Here is a 21,139-nt window from a genome sequence, read left to right as displayed (position 1 = left end):
TTCAGCGGACTGCCGGAGACTGCCAACTTGCCAGCAGTCGCATGAAAAACCGGGAACTGGAACAGCGACTGTCAGAGTGGAACACACACACGCACATACACACACACACGTACACACACAGAGACAGAGAGGTACACACGTACACACACACAGACACACGGTAGCGGGGACGGGCGGAGAGAGACACACACAGAGACAGAGGCACACACAAGTCCACACACACATGCACACACACACACACACAAACACACACACACACACACACACACACACACCGCAAAAGCGGGGTAAGCGGGGGAACGCTGTCAGAAATTTACACTGTGCAAAGCCAAGGTGATACAGACACACACCGCGATGAACAGGAAGGTTGGTGCTGTAAATAAGACGGCTAGCACAGTGCAGTGTGAGTCCTTTAAAAGAGGGGGGGGGGGGAGAGAAGAGGGGGGGGAAGGAGTGGTGACAACTTTTAAGAAGCCAGACAACTTTTAATAAGCCAGAGATACACAGCTGTGAAGTTTGGCAGACATTTAACGTTACCGGTTGGTTAACTTTGGTTCTGAAAACTCGTGCTTATTTTTTTTTTCCCCCAATGAGCCAATGAAAATGCCCGGTCAGCAAAGGCGATTAACTAAAGCTACCTATGACTACATGGATTACCCATAACTACATGGCAACCCCACTACAACTGCACCTACGACTACAGGATTACCGATTATCTCCACGGCGACCAATTTTTGTTGAAAGATTTACGGCGACCCTGAATGCGGGAACTCCTCACGACCATGAAGGAGACTCACCAGAGACCACCAGCGAACATGTGGGGACCATGTGGTGAGTCCTGCACTCGCCTAAAAAGTCACCTTATTGGGACAGGCCCATTAGATATTGCTCTTCAGGCTAACGGAATCAAGGGATATAGAAACATAGAAACATAGAAAATAGGTGCAGGAGTAGGCCATTCGGCCCTTCGAGCCTGCACCACCATTCAATATGATCATGGCTGATCATCCAACTCAGTATCCTGTACCTGCCTTCTCTCCATACCCTCTGATCCCCTTAGCCACAAGGGCCACATCTAACTCCCTCTTAAATATAGCCAATGAACTGGCCTCGACTACCCTCTGCGGCAGAGAGTTCCAGAGATTCACCACTCTCTGTATGGTGTTAAAGCAGGAATGGGGTACTGAATTTAGATAATCGGTCATGCTGGCTCGGAGGGCCGAATGGCCTACTCCTGCACCTATTGTCTATGTTTCTATGTTTACAGTTGGAGCCAGGAACTATTACACAGGTGGAAAAAGCTAGAAGCCCGGGTTTGGGCCCGGCTGGGGACTCGTGGGTCGGGCTGAGGAGCCGGGAGGCGTGAAGTGGGGTGTCGACAGCGGTGAGGCCTCGGGGGGGGGGGGGGGGGAGGGAACAAAGGAGGGAGGTGGGGGGAGGACAATGGAGGACCCAGCGTGGGGGGGGGGACTGTGTGTGTGGGGGGGAACAAAGGAGGGGGGGGGAACAAAGGAGTGCTTTGTAGCTTTGTCAGGGCCACTATTTATATACATTGGGGATGCAAGCAAAGAATCTCACTGTGCCTAGTCACATGTGACAATAACATATTCCATCCAAATGGTTCATGTGGATGAGGGGGAGAATATGCCAACAGAGGCTCAGCTCAGCATCAAATAGGATGTCCTGTTTTTGCAGTGTTAGGTTGAATCTCGGAGAGGGATGGAATCGATTGCGGGGGAATAAGGCCCAAAGACAAGGTTCCCCTCCTCCACCATAGATGAGGCTTGCACCAGGGTCTCTTCCATACCCCGCAACACTGCTCTCTCTCCCCATCCCCACACTCGCAACAAGGGCAGAGTCCCCCTAGTCCCGCCTTTCACCCCACCAGCCGTCACATACAACAAATAATCCTCCGTCAGTTTCGCCACCTCCAATGTGACCCCACCACTCGCCACATCTTCCCATCTCCCCCCATGTCTGCCTTCCGCAAAGACCGCTCCCTCCGCAACTCCCTTGTCAATTCTTCCCTTCCCTCCCGTACCACCCCCTCCCCGGGCACTTTCCCTTGCAACCGCAAGAGATGCAACACTTGTTCCTTTACCTCCCCCCTCGACTCCATTCAAGGACCCAAGCAGTCGTTCCAGGTGCGACAGAGGTTCACCTGCATCTCCTCCAACCTCATCTATTGCATCCGCTGCTCTAGATGTCAGCTGATCTACCTTCGATTTTCCAGCATCTGCAGTTCCTTCTTAAACCCAAAGACAATGTTTGTTCCTTTATATTTAACTAGACAAATTTTCAGCCGACTGAGTACTGAGTGTCAGACGAGCAGCATGATGAATTGTAGGTGGAGGAAGGTTTGAGGGAGGTGCTGGTGAGGCAGGGCTGGATGTCATTAGTGTACATGTGGAACCTGATGCCGTGTTTTCCGTCAATGCTGCCAAGGGGCAACGTCGATGAGAAATGGAGTCAAAAGGTTCTTTCAGCACAGCCATTAATCTATTCCTGCTCCTCAGACACTCCACCTGCTTAGTCAACTAAGGTAAATATCATAGCAGCCAAGAGTGTGTCATCTGTAAAACATCAAAACTGGCTTAATGGTGTGTGTTAGCCTTTGGCAGCACTATAAATCATGTGACTGGCACACACTTCTGCATATTGGATTGTACAAAGCTGCAACAAAGGGCGGCATGGTGGTGCAGCAGTAGAGTTGCTGCCTTACAGCACCAGAGACCCAGGTTCGATCCTGACAATGGGTGCTGTTTTTGTACATTCTCCCTGTGACTGCGTGAGTTTTCTCCGGGTATCTCCAGCTTCCTCCCATACTCTAACGATGTAGAGGGTTGTAGGTTAATTGGCTTCTGTAAATTGTAAATTGTCCCCCATGTGTAGAATCGTTCCAGTGTACGGGATGATTGCTGGTCGACAAGGACTCGGTGGGCCAAAGGGCCTGTTTCCACATTGGATCTCCAATGTCTAAAGTCTAATACAAGACCACACCATCGGTAACTCCAGCAAACCAGCAGAGGTTGGCCAAAAAGAGACTAGTGGTCACTGTGATTACTTTAAAAGGAAAGATACATTATGATGTCAAACCATTACCAAAGTTTCAGGAGGAAAATATCTGAAAATGTAACATCTCCAAGTTTGCGGATGATACAAAGTTGGATGGCAGTGTGAGCTGCGAGGAGGATGCTATGAGAATACAGGGTGACTTGGATAGGTTGGGTGAGTGGGCAGATGCATGGCAGATGCAGTATAAGGTGGATCAATGTGAGGTTATCCACATTGGTGGCAAGAACAAGAAGGTAGATTATTATCTGAATGGTGTCAGATTAGGAAAAGGGAAGATGCAACGAGACCTGGGTGGGCTTGTACATCAGCCACTGAAAGTAAGCATGCAGGTACAGCAGGCAGTGAAGAAAGCAAATGGCATATTGGCCTTTATTGCGAGAGGATTTGAGTATAGGAGCAGGGAGGTCCTACTGCAGTTGTACCACACCTGGTGTATTGTGGTACAATACTGGTGAGACCACACCTGGAGTATTGTGCGCAGTTTAGGTCTCCTAATTTGAGGAAGGACATTCTTGCTATTGAGGGAGTGCAGTGTAGGGCTTACTGAATCAAGGGATATGGGGAGAAAGCAGGAATGGGGTACTGATTTCGGATGATCAGCCATGATCATATTGAATGGCGGTGCTAGTTCAAAGGGCCAAATGGCCAACTCCTGCACCTATTTTCTAGGTTTCTATGAAAAGGTGATTTAAAAATATTCAAATTTGACCTTTGTTCAATGAGCAGTAATTGTTTACCACATATAGGTTGAATGTTTTGGGAACCTGTGCTGATTTTTCATTGAAGAAAAGATACAAAGTGCTGAAGTAACTCAGCAGGTCAGGCAGTATCTCGGAAGAACATGGATAGACAATGTTTCGAGTCAGGACCCTTTCTTCAGACCCACTGAGTTACTCCAGCTGTTTGGGTCTTTGTTTTAAAACAAGCCCTGTAATTCCATCCTTCTTGTTTCTACTCTTCGATCATTGGTCCGGCTTTGCTGATATTCTACTTTTCTTAGTGAAAAGGACACTCATCCTTCTGAGCCCTGATCCACGAATGAATGAACTCATGGTTGAGTAGAGAGGAACTTCAGATGCTGGTTTAAACCAACGACAGACACAAAAAGCTGGAGTAACTCAGCGGGCCTTGCAGCATCTCTGGAGAAAAGGAATCGGTGATGTTTTGGGTTGAGACCCAATTATTTTCTCCAGATATGCTGCCTGACACACTGAGTTACTCCAGCTTTTGGTGTCTAACTCATGTCCAGGACAAGGGGTCACATACAGGACAAGGGGTCACAGCTTAAGGATAAGGGGGAAATCCTTTAAAACCGAGATGAGAAGAACTTTTTTCACACAGAGAGTGGTGAATCTCTGGAACTCTCTGCCACAGAGGGTAGTCGAGGCCAGTTCATTGGCTATATTTAAGAGGGAGTTAGATGTGGCCCTTGTGGCTAAGGGGGATCAGAGGGGTTGGAGAGAAGGCAGGTACGGGATACTGAGTTCTGATCAGCCATGTCATATTGAATGGCGGTGCAGGTTACATGGCTACTCCTGCACCTAATTTCATGTTTCTAATGAGGGGGCATTAAATATTTTTCAAGAGTTTGAAATCTTGGATTGAATCATTGCTGTCATTCCCACGGGGGTTCCAGATGTATCTCCATGTACTGTTAGTGTTACAGCCTCCAAAGGGAAAATAACAGAGGTGGTGCTATCAGCAGTCAATCCTTTATTAAAGGGAGTAACTCGCAACTAAACAGCTGCAGCTGGTACAGCAATGCCATGCAGTACATTCAGTTCTTAGATGGCCCACATTGCTTTAGTTTAAGAAGGAACTGCAGATGCTGGAAAATTGAAGGAGGACAAAAATGCTGGAGAAGCTTTAGTTTAGTTTTGAGATACAGCGCAGAAACAGGAAACAGGAAATAGGAAACAGGAAACAGTCGACGCCGACCAACGTTCCCACACGCTAACACCATCCTACACATTCCAGGTACAATTGAAGGCAGCTACAAGGCTTCAAGGTAGCCGGTGTGGAGGGGCCTGCAGGACCAGGTAGACCGTGCCTGGAAGGGAGGACCAGGTGACCGTGCCTGGAAGGGAGGAGCCCACCGAGCTGCCACTGCTCTTCCCCTGAAGACCAGAGGCCGAGAAGATGGGAAGTCATGTTGAGTATAGAAGTTGGGAGGTCATGTTGCAGTTGTATAAGACATCGGTGAGATCGCAATTAGAATATTGTGTTCAGTTCTGGGCATCAAGTTATTGAAAAGATATTGTCAAGCTTGAAAGGGTTCAGGGAAGATTTATGAGGATGTTGCCAGGACTAGAGGGGTTGAGCTACGGGGAGAGGTTGAGTAGGCTGGGTCTCTATTCCTTGGAGAGCAGGAGGATGAGGGGTGATCTTATAGAGATATACAAAATCATGAGAGGAATAGATCAGGTAGATGCACAGAATCTTTTGCCCAGAGTAGGGGAATCCAGGACCAGAGGACACCGGTTCAAGGTGAAGGGGAAAAGATTTAACAGGAATCTGGGGATAAACTTTTCATACAAAGGGTGGTGGATGCATAGAACAAGTTGCCAGAGGAGGTGGTTGAGGCTGGGACTATCGCAACGTTTAAGAAATAGTTAGACAGGTACATGGATAGGACAGGTTTGGAGGGATATGGGCCAAGCGCAGGCAGGTGGAACTAGTGTAGCTGGGACATTGTTGGCCAGTGTGGGCAAGTTGGGCCGAAGGGCCTGTTTCCACACTGTATCACTCTACGACTCTGTGGAGCCGGAGGAGAGGGAAGCAGGGTTTGGCCTACATCCCCCTCAAGGTCGGCTGCGGGAGGTGCCCCCGGGGAATAAAGGTAGACGTTGGTTAATGGTCGATCGAGGAAGGTGATGACTGGAGGCCCTGCAGCAAGCCTAGGGCCTGCCTAAATCAGGCACCTTAAAAACTGGAACTTGGACTGGACTTGGTAAACATAAAATTATAAAAGGACTGGACAAGCTAGATGCAGGAAAAATGTTCCCAATGTGGGGGGAGTCCAGAGTCTAAATGGTGGCCGACTAGGAAAAGGGGAGGTGCAGCGAGACCTGGGTGTCATGGCACACCAGTCATTGAAGGTAGGCATGCAGGGGCAGCAGGCAGTCAGTGAAGAAAGCGAATGGTATGTTAGCTTTCATAGCAAAAGGATTTGAGTATAGGAGCAGAGGGGTTCTACTGCAGTTGTACAGGGTCTTGGTGAGACCACACCTGGAGTATTGCGTGTAGTTTTGGTCTCCAAATCTGAGGAAGGACATTATTGCCATAGAGGGAGTACAGAGACGGTTCACCAGACTGATTCCTGGGATGTCAGGACTGTCTTATGAAGAAAGACTGGATAGACTTGGTATATACGCTCTGAATTTAGGAGATTGAGAGGGGATCTTAGAGAAACTTACAAAATTCTTAAGGGGTTGGACAGGCTAGATGCTGGAAGATTGTTCCCGATGTTGGGGGAAGTCCAGAAAAAGGGGCCACACGCAGTTTAACGATAAGGGGGAAATCTTTTAGGACGGAGAAGATAAAAACATTTTTTTCATACACAGTGAGTAGTGAATTCTCTGCCACAAAAGGTAGTTGAGGCCACTTCATTGGCTATATTTAAGAGGGAGTTAGATGTGGCCCTTGTGGCTAAGGGGATCAGGGGGTATGGAGAGAAGGCAGGTACGGGATACTGAGTTGGATGATCAGCCATGATCATATTGAATGGCGGTGCAGGCTCGAAGGGCCGAATGGCCTACTCCTGCACCTAATTTCTATGTTTCTATGATTTGCCGTGTGAATCGCTACCACAGCAGAGATTTGAGGCTGGAGCCTCACATGGGAAATGAGAGCATGTCGGATACCAAGCTTCTTGGAAGCCTCGATTGGAAGATGCACATGTGTTGAGGATAAATGGGTCCAGATGCATGTCTCGACCAGCTGGAATTATTGGCCATTATCACCTCATATGGGAGGAATACCTTCGAAAGGGTAGCAAGGGAAAGAAAGGCGACTGATATAATCTGATCTTGGGGGAGATGGAGAGAAACCAGTTAAAATGAAATAACAGAGCTCTTTGTTTCCAGCATGCTTTTGATTGTATACCATCTAATTCTATCATGGCAATCTGTCAATGTTTGCATTACTGAAAATTGGAACACAGTACTTGGATTTTTTGAACCTGTAGACTTTGCATAGAGGATTAAATCTTCTGGCTGGAGCCCTGGCTATTGCCACCTGATGGCAGCACCAACTTCATTTAAACATCTGCAGATGTTTGGAAACTCTGGAGATTTTTGAACTGTGATCCATTAAATTGAAGCATTGAGAACGAAGCCAGTACATTGTGTATTTTGTCGGACTTTAAAGTCACAGTCAGCAATGTATTATGCATTCAGAAATGTTAACATCTTATTGCCTGCTTCTTTCTGTACTGAGCCGTTGACGCATACACAAATGCTAAGTGAATGACAGGTGACAATTCTTCAAGCCATTTAACTATTTATAGCCCACAACTTTTTTTTGCAATTGAAAGGACAATTATTCAGCAGATGAACAAGGTCTCAGCTTATGATAATTGCATCTACATTTACACCCTGAGTTAGTGTTGATCAAATGAATTTCTCATTTGGATAAAATGAAATACTATGAACGATAAACCAGTGGAAACAATCTTTAGCGTAATTAATAGAGTCTATCTGGAGAAACTGACAATTTAGGAGCGCATAGTTCTTCAATGAATCATCCAACAGTGTTTAGCTCTGCAATTAAACGTGAGTAGTTGCGCTTTCTTGGTTTTATTATTTCACAACTGCCCATCAATAATTTAGATGAACAGTCAGAACATACAGATAACAATTGTCAAAACTACAACGCTTGCTATAATGCTGCCAGCATCAGCATGTTGAGGCAAAGCAGGAAGAAATTTAAAATGCCTTCAAATTGGCCCTGTGATGTTGAACATGAAATGAATCATGTACAGGTGCACAACCAGGTTATCCGGTGTTCCAGATCAGCCATGAAAGCTCCGAAAACCGGCCATTTTTTTTCCAGGGATGTCGTCTGCGCACCAAAGCTCGCGTTTGTTTCTATGACTTGACCCAAAACGACCCACGGTCAACCCAGGTCTGTACTACTGTAGCGGCTGCCTCCTCCCTGGAGACAGGGAGACGATTAAACATCTGTAAATCATTGCTTAAATGTTAGTCAGTTAGTTTGGAGGGCTTTTATGTGAAGGGGGGTGATGGGGTAAACTTTAATTCTTAGTCCCCTACCTGGTCGGAGAGGAAAGAAAGGGGGAGCGGTCAATGCCTTACCGGATCGCCGTGCAGTAAGCTCCCCAGCGCTGTGGCCGGTGGGGCTGCGGGCGGCGCCAGTTGTAGCTCCGACGACCCGGCAACTCTACCCCTGGCTGCGAGGCGCTCCAAATCCAGCGCTGGCAATGTTGCATGGCTGGGACGCCCCAGCTCCGCAAATGTCGGGAGTCTGGCAGACGTCGCAGCGCTGGGAAACCAGCGGCTGGGCGGGCAATGCCGTACCGGGCCGCCGTGCGGCAAGCTCCGGAGCGCTGTGGCCATCCGACACACACAACATCGCGAAAGCGTCGCTGGATTTGGAACCGCGCAGCCAGGGGTAGAGTTGCCGGGGTTGGAGAACGAAACCGGCGCCGCCCGTATTTTGACGGAGCCCCCAACACAGTCAGCAATGTAAATCCATTCGACGAAATGCGACATGTTATTGCCTGTGAGGCGGCATACACAGCGTTCCGGAGCTTGCCGCACTTTTGACCCGGTAAGGCATTGCCCGCTCCCCGCTGGTATCCCAGCGCTGCGACGCCGCCGACTCCCGACATTCCCGGAGCTGGGACGTCCGACCGCGGGCGGCGCGGGATTTGGAGCCGCGCAGCCAGGGGTATCAAATGAAGTTCTCCGGGGTCGGAGCTCCAACCGGCTATGAACGATAAACCCGGACGGAGCCCCCCAGCTTTAGCGCGAATTGGGAGAGCCGATCAGGAGAAAGGGACAATTAAGAATTAAAGTTCCCCCTTCACCCCGATCCATCCACCACCACATAAAATCTCTGCAACTAACTGACTGGTTTAGCATTCTTGGTTTTATCACACACAACTGCCCAGCTCCAGACTTTTGATGAACAGTCCGAACTACCTAGATAATCAATTGCTAAAAATCTTCCATTCGAAATGCTAAAATGTCCGAAATCAGCATGTTAAAAGCGGAAGAAATTAAAATGCCTTCAAATTAAACCTGTGATGTTGAACATGAAATGAATGCATGTACTGAAGAAATACATATCAGAGCTGCAACTGCTTGATCTATACAGTATAGCGAAACCTCTACAGTAAAGGTAAGAATTTTTCAAATACATTTTCAGTGAGATACTAAAGCAACGCTAACAATTTCATAACTAAAGTCAGAACAAGATGTTGTTTTGTGCCTGTGCTGCTTTTAGGCTGACCTCTGAACTGAATAATCTCTTAATCAACGCACTTAGACATGTAGACAATAGGCAATAGACAATAGGTACAGGAGTAGGCCATTTGACTTTTCAAGCCAGCACCGCCATTCAATGTGATCATGGCTGATCATCCACAATCAGTACCCCGTTCCTGCCTTCTCCCCATATCCCTTGACTCTGCTATCTTTATCTAACTCTCTCTTGAAAGCATCCAGAGAATCGGCCTCCACCTCACCGGCAGAGAATTTCACGGATTCACAACTCTCTGTGTGAAAAAGTATTTCTTCATCTCCGTTCTTAGTGGCTTACCCCTTATTCTTAAACTGTGGTCCCTGGTTCTGGACTCCCCCAACATCGGGAACATGTTTCCTGCCTCTAGTGTGTCCAAACCCTTAATAATCTATATGTTTCAATGAGATGCCCTCTCATCCTTCTAAATTCCATAGTACACAACCCCAGCCACTCCATTCTCTCAGCATATGACAGTCCCGCCATCCCAGGAATTAACCTTGTGAACCTACGCTGCACTCCCTCAATAGGAAGAATGTCCTTCCTCGAATTTGGAGACCAAAATTGCACACAATACTCCAGGTGTGGTCTCACTAGGGCCCTGCTCCTGCACTCAACTCCTCTTGTTATGAAGGCCAACCTGCCATTTGCTTTCTTCACTGCCTGCTGTGCCTGCATGCTAGTCCAACATGATATTCATTGTGTTATTAGTTTTTAGACATATTCCATAATATCAGGTCAACATTGGACACCAACCACAATGTAAATTGGAATCAGCATGAGAGTCTCAATCTCATAAGAAAGGCCTCATTAGATCAACGCATATCAGTCTGAAACTAATTTTAAAACAACCTCCTAAAACCACAATTCTTCCTTCGCATTCTGATTTCCGTATCATGCATTCTAATGTACATAGAAACATAGAAAATAGGTGCAGGAGTAGGCCATTCGGCCCTTCAAGCCATTCAATATGATCATGGCTGAACATCCAACTCAGTATCCTGTACCTGCCTCTCCATACCCCCTGATCCCTTTAGCCACAAGGGCTACAACTAACTCCCTCTTAAATATAGCCAATGAACTGGCCTCAACTACCCTCTGTGGCAGAGAGTTCCACAGATTCATCACTCTCTGTGTGAAAAATGTTTTTCTCATCTCAGTCCTAAAAGATTTCCCCCTTATCCTTAAACTGTGACCCCTTGAACTGGACTTCCCCAACATCAGGAACAATCTTCCTGCATCTAGCCTGTCCAACCCCTTAAGAATTGTGTAAGTTTCTATAAGAATTTTGTAAGTTCCTATAAGAATTTTGTATGTTTCTATAAGAATTTTGTAAGTTTCTATAAGTTTCTATAAATAATCACAAAGGTTTCTGACAAGTGATCCAATAATTCAGGCACAAATTGTGATCAATAATTGTGTTACTCTTAAAAACTAGCTCATTTGGGCAGATTTGAGTACCATTTTTCAAGCATAATTTTTCTTTGAATAAAGTCCTTTGATCTATTTTCAATAGGTAACCTTTGCAGTTGAAGCAATGCAGCTAAAAATGAATTTGCCATGAAAATGTCGTCATTGGAATCAAGGAAGGGTGTAGCCCAAGTCTTAATACCTGGAAACGACAGAACAAACCTCTAGTTATATTTGCTAGTTTTCTTAGAAAAGTAGAAACAAATTGAAAATATTAATGTGTCGGAAGGAACTGTAGATACTGGTTTACACCAAAGATAGACACAAAGTGCTGGAGTAATTCAGCACGTCAGGCAGCATCCCTGGAGAAAGGGAATAGATGACATTTTGGGTCAGAACCTTTCTTCAGAGTTCTTGACGAAGGGTTTTGACGCAAAGCATCACCCATCATTTTTCTCTGGAGAGATGCTGCCTGACCCTGCGGAGTTACTCCAGCACATGGTGTCTATCTTGAAAATGAAAATATTCTAAATAGTGCAACTGGAGTCCATGTGCCACAAAAAAACTTGGATTTTCGAGAATTTTTAGACTTGATTGGCATTGGTTTATTATTGTCACATGTACCAAGATACAATGGAAAACTTTGCTACAGTTGCAGAGAAACTGCAAACAAAGACAAGTGCAAGAACCACTTTGTGGTAGGTTGCTGGATCGAGACCGCATCATCAGTTCATGAGAGGACCATTCACTAGTCTGGTAACTGTGGCGATAAAAATATTCCTCAATATGGTGTTACATGTTTTTAAGCTTGCTCATCTTCTGCTTGTCGGGAAGGGGGGGGGGGGGGGGGGGGAGGGGGAAATGGCCAGGCTGTCAACAATCCTTGATTATATTGGCTGCTGTCCCATAGCAGTGTGCAGTGTAGATGGAGTTGATGGTTTGAATTATAAACTGTGTTACATCTATCAATCTCGGGCAGAGCTATTGCCAAACTAAGCTGCGATGTATCCCAACAGGATGCGATACAACACGATAGAACCTTATTTATCCCAGGAGGGAAATTCGCCTGCCAACAATCATGAAACACAGAATACATGAAACATGAAATTAAAGTCACGAGTGGAAAGGATTGGGGATGTGCAAAGATTGGGGAGGGGGGTGGGGAAGGGGAGACAGTCGACCTCTTGACAAAAGGGGAAGCAGTTGTACAGTTTGAAGGATCTCCTGTGGGGTTCTGTACTGCATCTCGGTGGAACCAGTCTGTTGCTGAAGGTGCTCCTCAGGTTGACCAGTGTGTCATGGAGGGGGTGAGCTGTATTGTCCAAGATGCCCCGCAGTTTGTGGAGCATCCTCCCCTCCAAGACCAACATCCATGCATCCAACTCCAACTCCATCCCCAGGATGGAGCCAGCCTTCCTGATGAGTTTGTTAATCCTGATATTAACAAATCATTAACAAATTATTAATTCTTTCTAGTGTTTAGTTTAATTTAGAGATACAGCACGGAAACAGACCCTTCGGCCCACCGAGTCCGCACCGACTAGTGATCCCCGCACACTAACATTATCCTACACACACTAGGGACAATTTATATATATACCAAGTCAATCAGCCTACAAACTAACCACTCAACAACTAAGTTACAGAGAAAGGTTGAATAAGTTAGGTCTTTATTCTCTGGAGCGCAGAAGGTTAAGGGGGGACTTGATAGAGGTCTTTAAAATGATGAGAGGGATAGACAGAGTTGATGTGGACAAGCTTTTCCCTTTGAGAATAGGGAAGATTCAAACAAGAGGACATGACGAGAATTAAGGGACAGAAGTTTAGGGGTAATATGAGGAGGAACTTCTTTACTCAGAGAGTGGTAGCGGTGTGGAATGAGTTTCCAGTGGAAGTGGTGGAGGCAGGTTCATTGGTATCATTTAAAAATAAATTGGATAGGCATATGGATGAGAAGGGAATGGAGGGTTATGGTATGAGTGCAGGCAGGTGGGACTAAGGGAAAAAAAGTTGTTCAGCACGGACTTGTAGGGCCGAGATGGCCTGTTTCCGTGCTGTAATTGTTATATGGTTATATGGTTAAACCTGTACGTCTTTGGAGTGTGGGAGGAAACTGGAGCTTCCCAGAGAAAACCCACGCAGGTCACAGGGAGAATGTACAATCTCCGTACAGACAAGCACCCATAGTCAGGATCAAACCTGGGTCACTGGCGCTGTAAGGCAGCAACTCTATCAACGCGGCAGCTCTACCATGCCGTCCAAAAGAATGTTAAACTCAAACTATCCTACACACTGGGGACAATTTACATCTTTCACCAAAGCCAATCAACCGACAAATCTGTACGTTTTTGGTATGTAGGAGGAAACCAGAGTACCCTGAGAAAACCCACGCAGTCATGGGTAAAATGTACAGACAGTACCCCTAGTCAGGATCGAACCAGGGTCTCTGGCAATGTAAGGCAGCAACTTTACTACTGCCCCACCGTGCCACTCATTTCCACAGAGCATCTGTAGAAGGTGGTAAGAGGCATGGAGGCTTGCTGAATGTCCTTAGTCTTCTGAGGCCGTAGAGGCATTGGCGTGCTTTCTCTGCCTAAGTTTTAATGTGGTCGGTCCAGTTTTGACTGTTGGTGATATTTACGCCTAGGTACTTGAAACTGGATCTTGTTTCCTGAAGTCAGTTAGTTAATTAGTTCCATTCCCTATAAAGCCGGAAATATTTGCCCTTCCATATAAACATAATCATAATCATAATTTATTAGCCAAGTATGTTTTGCTACATACGAGGAATTTCATTTGGCATAATCTCATACCAATAAAAAGCAACAGAACACACAAAACACATTTTAACATGAACATCCACCACGGTGACACCTCCACATTCCTCACTGTGATGGAAGGCAAAAAAAAGTTCAATCTCTTCCCTTCTTCATTCACCCGCGTTCGGGGGCCCCAAGCCTTCCGTTGACAGGATGATCCTCTCAGGTTCCAGTGCCGGGCGATCTGGCCCTGGGTCGGGGCTGGCCGAAGCCTTTTGTGTCGTTTGAAGCTTCCTGACATCGGTCTCTCCCCGAGACTGTGAGCTCCTCGATGGTGAAATCCGCAGGCCGAGGTTGGAGCATCGATCCCAGGCAAAGTCCACAACCCCGCGGTGGGGCTCAAAGTCAGTCCCTAGCAAGGCCTCCAGCCCCATGATGTTAGGCCGCAGAGCAACCGGAGATACGATCCGGAAAACAATCGCATGTACGGCAGGGTAATAGATCGAAAAAAGTTTCCCACGACCCCCTCCCCCACCACCCACATAAAACAAACCAGAGAACATTAACACAAACTTTTAAAACACACTAAAAAAAAACATATGATATACAAAACATATTTCCATTGCCTCTTGTAAGCTAAAGGCAAGCTGTGCAAGGGACTTGTTGCAGAACAGCAGTCTCTGTCACTAAAAATGGTGTCAGAAGTGTAAGTGGATCAGGAAAGAAGTGAATTTGGTAACAAATATCAAACCTATGCTATGAAATGCACCTTCCTTTTTTCCCCAAACAGTTAACTGGAATTGGGAAAATCTAAACCAAAGATTATAACATTTTTCATGGATTTATTTCTGCATTTATCACTTTTCCATGATCTTTTTGTGCACACAAAATGCGCAGAACAGGACAGACCCTGGTAATTGTACGTTTCTGCTAATTGAGATCATTTCCTACATTACGACAGTCATCTTCAAAGGGAATTTGTTTGCCTGCTCTTTCATCAGTTTTTCTACCCTTTATGTACTGAAGCTGTGGAATGACAGCATATGAAAGATTTAATTACACAGATTCAGCCATAGGAAGCATCTTATTTAAAGGCATCAGCTTATCGTGCCAGTTGTCCTGCCCCAGACTACTGAAAAAATCGCAAATATTTGTCAACGGTAAGCTAAGGATTATATGGTAAAGCCCCGATCTCCCAACCTACCTCATGTGGCTATTGAACTTTTTTGTTATCTGCACTTTCTCTAGCTTTAGACTTTTTACACTTTAGAGATACAGTGCGGAAACAGGGCGTTCGGTCCACTGAGTCTGCGCTGACCAGTAATCACCTCGATTATGGGTGACGCTAGCACTGTCCTACGCAGTAGGGACAATTTTACCGACAACAATTAAGCTACAAACCTGTGCGTCTTTGGCGCATGGGAGGAGAGCGGAGCACCTGGAGAAAACCCACACAATCACAGAGAGAATGTGGAATGTCCGTATTCCGTGTCTGTACAGACAGCACCTGTCGTCAGGATCGAACCGAGCCTCTGGAGCCGTAAGGCAGTAATTCCACTGCTGTGCCACTGTGCTGCACAGCTGTAATGCTGTATTCTGACCTCTGGTATTGTTCTCTTTGCACAACTTGCACACTACTTGTACTCATAGAAACATAGAAAATAGGTGCAGGAGTAGGCAATTCGGCCCTTCGAGCCTGCACCGCCATTCAATATGATCATGGCTGATCATCCAACTCAGTATCCCGTACCTGCCTTCTCTCCATACACCCTGATCCCTTTAGCCACAAGGGCCACATCTAACTCCCTCTTAAATATAGCCAATGAACTGGCCTCAACTACCTTCTGTGGCAGAGAATTCCGGAGATTCACCACTCTCTGTGTGAAAAATGTTTTCCTCATCTCGGTCCTAAAAGATTTCCCCCTTATCCTTAAACTATGACCCCTTGTTCTGGACTTCCCCAACATCGGGAACAATCTTCCTGCATCTAGCCTGTCCAACCCCTCAAGAATTTTGTAAGTTTCTATAAGATCCCCCCTCAATTTTCTAAATTCTAGCGAGTACAAACCAAGTCTATCCAGTCTTTCTTCATATGAAAGTCCTGCCATCCCAGGAGTCAGTCTGGTGAACTTTCTCTGCACTCCCTCTATGGCAAGAATGTCTTTCCTCAGATTAGGAGACCAAAACTGTACACAATACTCCAGGTGTGGTCTCACCAAGACCCTGTACAATTGCAGTAGAACCTCTCTGCTCCTATACTCAAATCCTTTTGCTATGATCATGTATGTTACGGCTTGACTAGATGGCACACAAACTAATGTTTGCACAATATCTCATTACACGTGACAATAATAAGCCAATATCAAAATCAATACTTTTAAAAACGCTGGTGACCCATTATGTGACACATTTTACAGCTTTAATCTTGGATTGCGTTATTTTTGCACAAATATACTGCTCTTTCCCAGAAAAATGGCCATTCCAGAAAGGTTTGCAGGTTATCTGATTGACTAAATTACCCAGTTACATCTGAATCGCATTAAATAGCTTGAGTTTGCCAAACAGCTCCAGTATCTGATCCAACTATTTAATTAAAATTACAATATCCCATTATTGAAGAATATATATTTTTGGAAGTTGTTAGTGTGCCAAAGATGACTACAAGAACTGGTATTGCATTAATAAACGTGAGGGCACATGTTATGCTTGGATCTACATTCTCTATTCAAAGTATAATGCCTGGTACAGGGATTACTGGTGACACTGCGCCTGGTTACTAAAATACTTTTACATATGGGTTCTGTAGGCTTGTATATGGTTATTGCAGTCAACTGTGCGTATTCATGTACCAACCAGAGAGTAGGAGTGAACGGGTCCTTTTCAGAATGGCAGGCAGTGGCGAGTGGAGTGCCGCAAGGCTCGGTGTTGGGGCCGCAACTGTTTACCATATATATTAATGATTTTGAAGAGGGAATTAGGGGCAACACTAGCAAGTTTGCGGATGACACAAAGCTGGGTGGCAGTGTGAACTGTGAAGAGGATGTTAGGAGGTTGCAGGGTGACCTGGGCAGGTTGAGTGAGTGGGCAGATGCAGTATAATATAGATAAATGTTAGGTTATCCACTTTGGTGGCAAAAAAAATGGGGCAGATTATTATCTTAATGGGGTTAGGTTAGGTAAGGGGGAGGTGCAGCGAGACCTGGGCGTCCTTGTACACCAGTCACTGAAAGTTGGCTTACAGGTACAGCAGGCAGTGAAGAAAGCTAATGGAATATTGGCCTTCATAACAAGAGGATTTCAGTATTGGAGTAAAGAGGTTCTTCTGCAGTTGTATAGGGCTCTGATGAGACCACATCTGGAGTATTGTGTACAGTTTTGGTCTCCTAATTTGAGGAAGGACATCCTTGTGATTGAGGCAGTGCAGCGTAGGTTTACGAGATTGATCCATGGGATGGCGGGACTGTCATATGTGAAAAGATTGAAAAGACTAGGCTTGTATTCACTGGAGTTTAGAAGGATGAGGGGGTATCTTATAGAAACATATAAAATTATAAAAGGACTGGACAAGCTAGATGCAAGAAAAATGTTCCCAATGTTGGGCGAGTCCAGAACCAGGGGCCACAGTCTTAGAATAAAGGGGAGGTCATTTAAGACTGAGGTGAGAAAAACGTTTTCACCCAGAGGGTTGTGAATTAATGGAATTCCCTGCCACAGAGGCCAAGTCACTGGATGGATTTAAGAGAGAGTTAGATAGAGCTCTAGGGACTAGTTGAGTCAAGGGATATGGGGAGAAGGCAGGCACGGGTTATCGATAGGGGACGATCAGCCATGATCACAATGAATGACGGTGCTGGCTCGAAGGACCGGATGGCCTCCTCCTGCATGTATTTTCTATGTTTCTATCTATGTTTCATCAACATAGTCCTAGCAGTGATAATGAAACGGGAGTTTCCACGTTGCCTTTCTACATACACCCATGCACAGATACACATGTTGGAACCAGTTATAAATAAAATGAAGACAAAGCACAAAACATTGGAGTAACTCAGGATGGAGTAACAGGCAGAATCTCTAGAGAAAAGGAATAGGTGACGTTTTGGGTTAAACCCCTCTTCAGACTGAGAGTCAGGAGATGGGCAACGAGAGGTAACTGATGTTATCTATCAATTCATGTTATCAGAGAGAACTGATTACTGATGACAACTATGATAAATAAAATGATGTGTTCTTTATATTAACGCTTTGTACACAGTATTTGAAAAGTGAGTATTATAGAGTGGGCAAACCATCCAACCACCTTGTAGCTTGAAGGCATCTAAATACAACGGTACAATTCACTTATTCACTGGGGAAAAAAATCGGAAATGTTGGGGAGTCGGTTTTAAAGAAAGGTTGCTTCAATGGGCAGTAGGTGGCGCATGGCTACCGTATAAAGTTTCCTCGCACGCATGCAATGTCACAAACTCCCCATTCAGTTCAATAAGGGAGAGCATTATGAACAAACCGCCCTCACACGCACAATATTTTGCTTAGCAAACTGCCTCGCCCTACTTTTGCACTTGGTCCAATTAGCTGCTTGTTATTTCAGTCTTCTCAACTACCTTAAGCAAGGAAAGGCGAACTATTTGAGAAAAAAAACCTGCATCATTTATTTGCATGCGCGTAAAAGGGCTTTTCTTCACCAGTTCAAGTCAAATGGGTGTTTGGTCAAGGCAGAACTGAGGATTGGGGTTTCACTCTTGCCGGAACGGGCCGCATCTCCACTGATTCTCAAATTGGGATTTCTGGATTCGTTTTAAATTTAACCCCGAGATCATGGGGTTAAATCAGTTGCTGGTGTTGGGGGAAAATTAGATTTTAGATCGATGATTGATGATTTTCTTTCCCTGGTGGACAAATTTCAAACTCCCAGTGGTCTAGACTGCACTTTGTCAAGCGACACAGAGGAACACTTGGATCACTCTTTGAGGATCCCCAAGTGAATGTACCGCCCAGTATCTCCTTACTAAAACCATTTCAGCGAGATCGCATTTTTGATCATAATGTTTCTCATTTAAAACGAATCAAACAGCAACAGATTATAAATATGTTTTGAATTCTGTAACACTGACAGATCCGGGCAGCGCTGCTTTATGCAAGGAATTCGGTAACGAAATCCACATGGGCCAAATATGCAGCCAATCACAAATACCCATATCTTCACTACAAATGCTTCATCTCAATTGTTAACCTGGAATGTCCTCTCTCGTTTTCTAACGTGAACTTTGAAAGTGCGATCTGACCCCGATATCCAGCATGAACAGGCAGCGCTGCTCGCACTGCCGAACCGCAGAATGCTTCATATTTCCTTCTGACACGGGACCTGTTCGGCCCATCGAGTCTATGGTGGCTATCAGAGCAATCCTACCAATTTCATTCGAATCCTAAAATGCTGGAGGAACTCTGTGAGCCCGGCTAGAATATGGGCTGGAGACGTTTCGGACAGTTTTTCAAACCTCTGATTTTTTCTGAAGAAGGCTAATTGGCTTTGGTTAAACACAAATGTAAATTGTCCCTAGTGTGTAGGATGGTGCTAATGTCGCTAGTCGGCGCGGACTTGGTGGGCCGAAGGGCCTGTTTCCACGCTGTATCTCTAAAGTCTTAAGGTCCAAATGGTCCTGTCTCGGACGGTCCAAGGTCTAATGGTCCTGTCTGGGAACGTCGCTTGTCCATTCGTCCTTCCCCAGTGTGAAGAAACGTCACCCATTCCTTCTCTCCAGAGATGCTGCCTGTCCTGCTGAGTTACTCCAGCTTGTTGTGTCTTCCTTCCCCAGATACTACTTGGCGCACTGAGTTCCTCCAGCAATTTCGTGTTTTGCTCAAGATTCCAGCAGAAATATTCGCTCTTAAAGTTGTAATTAATTCTCGTTTTTTTATGGCTGGTCTAACACGAAAGGCGAACAGTATTTGGCATGAATGAGGACGGTCATTTTTGATAAACCACAAATTATCATTCAGCATCTCAATGGCATGTTTAACCTAAAACCAAGTAGCATCCGACTCCATTCTATACCCCCACCCCCTCCCTTCCTCCTGTTTTATCACCAATCCATGTTACTGTAAATCCGTTAACACCACAATTATCACATTGATTACACTTACTTGACAGCTATCGCGGAGTCTGAAGTCCTGTCAAAATTACGCACACACACACACACACAAACACACGAGAAAACAATTCTCGGAGTTTCCGCTAAACTTTGTGTGTTGGCGCCTGCCACGGGTTGCCAGCAAAGTGCAGATGTGAACTGGACCGGGCTCACCTTCCTGGACCTTCCTGTGTTACTGCTCACTGTCCGTTCGCTGCTCCGGGTGGTGGAGATTTGGGTCCATGGAGGAAGAAGACACTTTTCCCACCAAGAGGAAATAGCCACGACGTCATACAAATAGCTTCGTACGTCGGCTGAAGCCAGGAATAAAGTCAACTTTCATCAAATAAACGTTGGACGTGCGAGCAAGCGGCGGGAAACAGAGTGTGATATGTGGTTTCAATGCAAATCCATAATCACCCCATGCAAGTTTTAAAAAAATCAGCTTGCAAGGAGAAGAGGTAGGTAAGTTTAAGAAAGGAAGGACTTAAGAGACAGAGGCGGACATGCCAATGAACACAGGGGTGCATTATGAGTTCAAATGTGGTTTTGGAGTGACTTTCCTTTCCCCTCCCTCTGCCTGTTTATTTTGTGTTGGTTTCATGCCCCTGACAACGGGTGGGGTTCCGTGTGGGTTCGGTGCCCTTTCATAGTGTGTGGGCTCTGATTTATGTTCCCTATTGACTCAGAGAAGTGACTGGGCTCTTATGTTCAACTGAATGACCGTTCGGCGCTCGAGTCAAACAGAAAATAAGCGCAAAAAAACATATATCAAAAGTCAGCGCCGCTCATGAGTGAGGTTTAAGGTCCAGTCAGTCTGCCTAGTGAGAGGAAATCGCTTCATATTTCAGCACAGAGCTCCCTTTGAGCACAGAGTGCGACTTCCCTTACAAACGAACTTTTCATTACATTTAGCGTTTATTCCAACTGAGGAGACGTGACTTCTCAAAGGAGCCAGACCGACCAGGCACTTCGCTTCTCCACCTTTCTCGGGGAAATAAAACGGAGAGAAAAATCTATCCATGGTCTGCTGACTTCCAAAAACAAAAGGCAAAGAAATATGCCAAAAGATTTCTGGTGAAGTGCGATGAGTGGCTAGGCGCATCCAGATATCCAGTTCGCCGCTGTCCTTCCCCGCGGCTGTCGGTCTGGCAAATATTGGCAGCGTAGTTGCGACAAGCGGCGCTGTTGCTTCACAAGACAGCCATGCTAACCCACCAAAGCAGATTGTGTAGGTTGCAGGCAGCCTCATGCAGACGGGGGTAGACAGGAGTGCTGTATTTT

At 45.7% G+C, this 21,139-nt stretch overlaps 1 protein-coding gene across 3 annotated transcripts in view; it reads right to left on the bottom strand.

Moving 5' to 3' along the window:
• Positions 1–21,139, bottom strand: part of hapln1b (hyaluronan and proteoglycan link protein 1b) — a 118,251-nt gene that overhangs the window by 92,843 nt on the left and 4,269 nt on the right. The window contains exon 1 of one of the 3 annotated variants that reach the window (XM_055633387.1): positions 20,030–20,667. The exons of 1 other annotated variant lie outside the window; for it this stretch is intronic. The gene's annotated coding sequence lies outside the window, so the exon portion shown is untranslated. Of the gene's footprint in view, positions 1–19,868; positions 20,668–21,139 lie in introns of those variants that run through there. One more of the 3 variants, XM_055633386.1, reaches the window with a different exon arrangement.

This window comes from Leucoraja erinacea, chromosome 3, assembly GCF_028641065.1.
Source record: "Leucoraja erinacea ecotype New England chromosome 3, Leri_hhj_1, whole genome shotgun sequence".
NCBI classification, from domain to species: Eukaryota; Metazoa; Chordata; class Chondrichthyes; order Rajiformes; family Rajidae; genus Leucoraja; species Leucoraja erinaceus.
Note: the sequence above shows the minus strand (reverse complement) of the source record. Positions and strands in the feature narration are given on the sequence as shown.